Raw genomic sequence first — 6,445 nt, 5'->3', positions numbered from 1 at the left:
CAGGACAAATTGTTGGAGTTCATTTTAGGCCAAGCACAACAATTCAGTCAGAGGCCAAGAGAGAAGCCAGATTGAATTGGTCAGTTTGGAGAAGAATTTGAAGCAGAACAGCTGAGGTGAACCAGACAGCTAGAACTAAGAAAAAGCTAGAAAGTGTGAGCTTATTAAGCAATAAGTCTCAGAGGTTGAAAACATTCTAGGCCTAGATAAGACTATATGGAGGCTAGTAATTTCCAAAACTAAGCCTAGATTAACAGACTGAGGTAGTAAACCTCTGAGATGACAATTACATCAAGCAAATAAAAGTTATGTTTACACTCTACTCTACTCTATGAAGTAGAGTTAAATATGGAAAGGGCATTGATAATTTTCCTTTCTTTCCTTCCTTTTTTTTGAAAATAGTTTTTTTAATCACATAATATAGCTTGATTGTGATCTATTCTCTCTCTGTTACTCCCAGTTACTCCCCAGTTCCCTTACCATCTAGACACATACACTTTCTGTCTTTTATTAAATAACAACACCAACAAAAAAGGAAATACAACCAAAGGACCTTTGCATGATCCACTACAATGTGCAGGTATGTGGTTGGAGGATGGGAGGGAAAGAGAAGCAGAACTCTGAGCACTGTGGAGAGACAGGAAACTGGAGACACAAAGGTGGAGATAAATATCCTGATAGGAGTAACCTCCCCTGCTACCTGAGGCCATGGTGAAGTCCCAGTCAGTGCTGCTGCTGAAGACAATGTCTATGTCATGGCCACAGAGCAGCAGGGGTCTGTGTCATTGTCCTTGGATCATATTACCACTAAAGACCTTGTGCGTGTCCATTTTTTGGGCTGATTCTTGAGACCATTTTGATGTTCAAAGGCTGTACAGAGCTGGCCCTAATCCTTGGTGCCTGCAGTTATGGGGTAGGAAAGTGGGATCCTGCACCTTGTTTGGGCAGCAGAGTGGAGATGATTCTGGTGGTAAAAGGTGTAGGTGGTCATGGAAAGGGCACGAGGGCAGGAGAGTTGCCTTTGCTGGGTGTGGCATTTGGTGAGCTAGCCAGGGAAGTGCTATAGAGTTCACTGTGGTTGGTATGGGTGTGAGTGTGGGTGTGGGAGAACTGGTGGGCTGACCAATTTAGCTATAAACCAGACCTAGTTCTAGGGCTTTGAGTATGTCCACTCTAACAATTACCTCATCAGTGAACTGCTGGAGCATGTGAAAAGGCCAAGCCTGCAGATCCAAAGCTTCTGGATCTTCATGACACAAAGCAACAATAGGCTATCTGAAAAAGTCCCATTGAGGATCCAATGTAGAAGAAGCCAGAGGCCTTGAGCTAGACAAATGTCTCATTGCAACAAACATTTACATGCATGCAAAGATGTGTGAATAAAAGGGTATATGGTGAGATATACTGGCACACTACAGCCTCCATGGCCTAATTATTTTCATCTTTTATTATTTTTTTTAATTTTTTATTTTAGTTTTCTAACTTCTTTTAGGGGGAGGTTGCAAGGGTGTAGGATGGATACAGGGGTTAGGAACATACGTAGGATTAGAGTGGCTCCCACATCTGACTAAGACAGATATAGATACAACCAACCATCAGACTGAACCCAGGAACTCCAATGGAAGGGGAAGGACTGAGAGAGCTGAAGGGGATTGCAACTCTATTGGAAGAAAAAAAAAAACAATATCAACTAACTGGACCCCTCAGAGCTTCCAGGGACAAAACCACCAACCAAAGAGTATACATGGATGGGTCCATGGCTTCAGCTACATATGTAGCAGAGGATTGCCATATCTGGCATCAATGGAAAGAGAGGCCCTTGGTCCTGTCAAGGCTTGTTGCCCAGCATAGGGGGGATTCTAGAGTTGTGAGGTGGGTGTGGGTGTTTGAGTGGAAAGAACCCTCTTAAAGACAAAGGAGAGGGGATGAGATGGGTGCATATGTGGAAAGGATACCAGGAAAGGGGACAACATTTGAATTATAAATAAATAAAATAACCAATTAATAGTAAAAAAAAAATAGAGTAACTTCCCTAGTCTGAAAATTTGGAGAAAATCAAATTTTCATTTACAAATTGTTACTAATTGGAGATTGCTTAAGGACAGGAATGGGGGCATGTGACATCTTATCTTTTCTGCTTAATAATGTCTTCTGGTACAAACCCATGCAGATCCTGTGCATCCTGCCTAACTCTATGTGTTAGTCATATTGATTTACAGAGCCTTGATTTCTTGCTATTCCCAATCTCCTCCAATATCCACTTTTACCTAAAGCTGAAGCCATGAGATGAAACCCACATTATAACCTGCTTGAATTACTGAGAACCAGAGTCTAAAACTAGATAGTTCAGGCAAATAGGGTAAAACCACATGTTATTGTTCGTTTTTAAACATGGAATAAAATGGCTGTTAATGACATTCTGCTGTACCAACAGGTCAGTGTTATGTTCAGTCATCACCAGAGAGGATTTCTCCTACAGAAAATGCTGAATACAGAGACCCAAAGCCAGATATTATACAGAAAGTGAGAGTTGTAACACACATCCCTCAATAGGCTGTCTCCATCTAGTCCCTCCCCTAGGGCTCAGGAAATGCTACCCAAGAAGATGTTGAAAAGACATTTTTTTAAAGCATTTCTGTCCAAAATGGATTTCAGAACCCAGACCTGGGAGTAGGATTAGATAGGGTTAGCACCATTATTTCTCATTTAGGGCCAAAGGCTCTATGTTTCTGAATTTAGAAGAAAGGTGCTTATCTTTCCTCTTGGGTGAAAACCTTTGGAGTATAGTTTTTATAATATCCAACTTAAGGTAACATAGAGGTTACTTGAATTGGCTCCAAATTCCTGAAACACATTCTATATTGAGGTATATGTTTTACATATTTAAAAAAAGTATGCCTTTGGTTTCCTATATGCCTATATGTCAATTGCCACCAAACTCAAATGGTTCTTTGATAGCTACTTTTATGTTAGTTTGACACCAAATGAAGTTATCTGAAAGGAGAGAACCTCTGTTGAGAAAATGCATTCATAAGATATGGCTACAATGCATTTTTGTGACTATAGATTGAAGGGGGAGGGTTGGCACTTTATAGTTGGTGTTGTCCCCAAGCTGGTAGCCCACTGTTCAATAGGAAGCCAACAGAACAAGCTATGAATAGAAAGTCAGAAAACACATATCTCCATGCCATCTGTATCAATTTCTGTCTCCAGGTTCCTACTCTATTTGAGTACCTATTATTCTTACAATGATGGACTACAATATAGAAGTATAAGCCAAATAAAATCTTTCATCTTAAGATGCTTTTGGTGATTGTGTTTTTAATCACAATAATAGAAATCATAAGTTACGGTGCATTTATAAATTTCAGCAATACAGTGATTGTTTGTCCAGAGACTAAATATACTAACTTATCACAAAATCACTCAAGGCAAATTTCATTTTCTAAATTTAGATATCAAGATGAGACAGTGAATATATAAATACCAGAGAAAACATTTCTTGCTATTATGTAGCTCACGACAAGAAAATTCCATGTATCAAGCTTTCAGATGACTATTATCCACTCACTGTTGAGTATTATTTTCAGATCTCAGTCAATTTATCTATCCATTACTATATTAAACAAATACCTAGTGAATACCATTATATCTCTGGCACAATTATGGGGATAAAATGATAAACTTATTTCACAAAATCAAGACATGAAAATTCTTGACAGATGCTTTATTATCTCATAGTGTTTACATATTCAGAGAAATTGAAATAGTCCCTGAATGATGAAATTTCTATATTTCCTATATATAAAACAAATAATCTCACTCAAAATTCAGATTTTATGAAATATCCATTGAATTAACTAAAGCTACAACAATCAATATCTTTGAACTGCCATTATTTTTAGCTTTAAAAATACTATAATATGATACACTTAAGAGCAAAGTGTTTCTACTTGTGAAGGAAAAATACAATAGTAATATTTTATTTTTATTTATTACAAATAAAAAGTAAAATAATATTGTGACTGGTACAGAGTCAATAATCCATGTGGTCATACAAAATATTTTGTTTTCTATTACTAGAAAAATTGGTTGATATAATTATGTAATATATACTTATACTTGTTTATCATTAGTTTGTATAAAAAGAATTCACAGCAAGTTTAGGCAAAATATAAAGTTATGTAAACTGATAGATAAATTGTTTATGTGTAGAATAACACTGAATAGAAGGCTAATTTATAAAATGAACCACAGGTTCGTCTGAAAGATAAAACATGTCATAGTCAGAGATTTAGATAAAGATGTCTACAGGTCCAAACCATGATAGAGCTTAAAAGACAAAATAGATAGAGATCATCAAGAACTTTTCACTCTGGTTGTAGTCCAGGGAGTGGGCAGCAGAAGATGTAACCAAATTGAATGCACGGTGGAATATGTAAATGAAGGAATGCAATTCCTCTTCTAAGATAGCGATTGTATAATGATAACAGCCACAAGGAAACAACACAGCATGGAGAGGTGACCTCACTTAATAGAGCCCTAAAATCTCCTAATACCTCCATGGGAAAAAAAATCTCTAGGGATATTTTGAAATGCAAATAAAGAGTTGTTTGGAAAATTATCAACCATACATGGAAAGAAAGAACAGCCTTGTCCAGAAGTTTTCATTATTCTAGACTGTTTATCTTGCCATAAGACCCATCACAACAGTACCAAAAATTATATAACCCGGAGGATACTTTGTATATAGTTTTTCTTCTGATTATAATAAAAATTAAGCATCTATGGACAACAAGATAAAAAATGCATATGTGTGCCTTAGGAATGGCCACAAACTCCTGTCTAGATTCTGCTGCCATCCTCTGTCATACTCCGGAAGTTCCAGCTGTCCCAACTGACGTGGAAGGAGTAGTGTAGGAAGCCTACACTTTTGAGTTTCGATTCATATTTTTATAAATACATGATAGATAAAATTGATGTAATCACCATTTCTTTTTATCTAAATAGCAAAAACAACATATAAATAGAAGTCTTGGGTTCAGAGGTATTCAGTAGAGCTAAATATTTTTAAATCCAAGGAAGAACATGATTTGTTTCTATTTCTACTCAAAAAATATAACCGTTTAGCAGGCACAGTAATAAATGTTTGAGCTCCCCAACATTAATATACTTTCACAATATTGTCATTAATCCTACTTTGTAACTTCTTGGTTACAGTGTTATGATATTATTCAGAGTGATGGCAGTTTATACTGCTAATACAAAATGCACAAAATTTGGCTTATATTTCTTCCAAATTTAAATGTTTAACATAAAACTACATTTATATCATTGCTCTAGAATATTATAAAAATTTGTTTGTAGAAAAAAGGAATGCTTGCATGAAATAAAATAGTAAATGAGCCATTTTTTTGATTATTTATACATGAACAAATGATAGTTTATGTGTTTTTAGTATGATCTCCTTCCCAGTTCAGACAACACAATCACTCCTCATTTCTTCACATGAGTACTAACCTCAAAAAATGTATAAAATCTTGATTTTCTTGAAGAATAGCAAATGAAGGCACATGGGACTAAAGTGAAGTGTACTAAGCCAAAGTATAAAGCCAGTATTTGTTATTTGAGTAGAATATATGTAAAGAGAATGACCAAAAGTAAGTCTAACAAAAAAAGGCAGATTCTGTTTTGACAATAGTAGGATTGTGTCTGCTCACTAACATGGCTGGCTGGATTTGTCTTTCAATTAGTTCTTTGTGGTATTATAGAATCATGGATTCCCAGAATCAAGACTAATACTGGCATGTGCTGGTTTAAATCTAAACTCTAATAGGGCAGAAGAGAGAAGAAAAGTAGGTACATTGGATAGAAGAAATTTTATTAGCATGCGTCCATACAATGTAGACATTCTGCTTATAGGCTCCTCCTCTATGGCCTCCACATTGCCAGCAGTGCGTCAAAAGCTTCAGATTCTTTGCCCTCCTGAGAAAAAAAATTGTCTTTCCTCACAAGACAGCAAAAAATCTTCCTATTTCTTTTATTATCATTTGTAACAGATATTACAAGAGGCCTATATCTAATATGTCAATATTTTTAAATGTAAATTTTCCTTCCAAAATTTCCTCTACATCATATGTTGCCTTGTGTTACACTAAAAGTCTTAAATTAAGGTGCTTTTCAGTGTCTGGTACTATTAAATTTTGATAAACTTAAATTGAAAAATATTCTAAGTTAGAAAAACATTTAAGTCAGAGAAGATGGAAAATGTCTAAAATCATAGCCAACTAAACAACAATATCTCACCTAACCTATAAAACAAGATGCTTTCTCTAAATAACCATACAAAAACACACACACTCACACACACACACAGTACAAAAATATGGTGGTTGACATTAGACTCTCCTTTTAGAGTTTCCTCAGTACTCAAGCACTTGTGGTT

Source organism: Rattus rattus, chromosome 3 (assembly GCF_011064425.1).
Source record: "Rattus rattus isolate New Zealand chromosome 3, Rrattus_CSIRO_v1, whole genome shotgun sequence".
Lineage (NCBI taxonomy): Eukaryota > Metazoa > Chordata > Mammalia > Rodentia > Muridae > Rattus > Rattus rattus.
Note: the sequence above shows the minus strand (reverse complement) of the source record.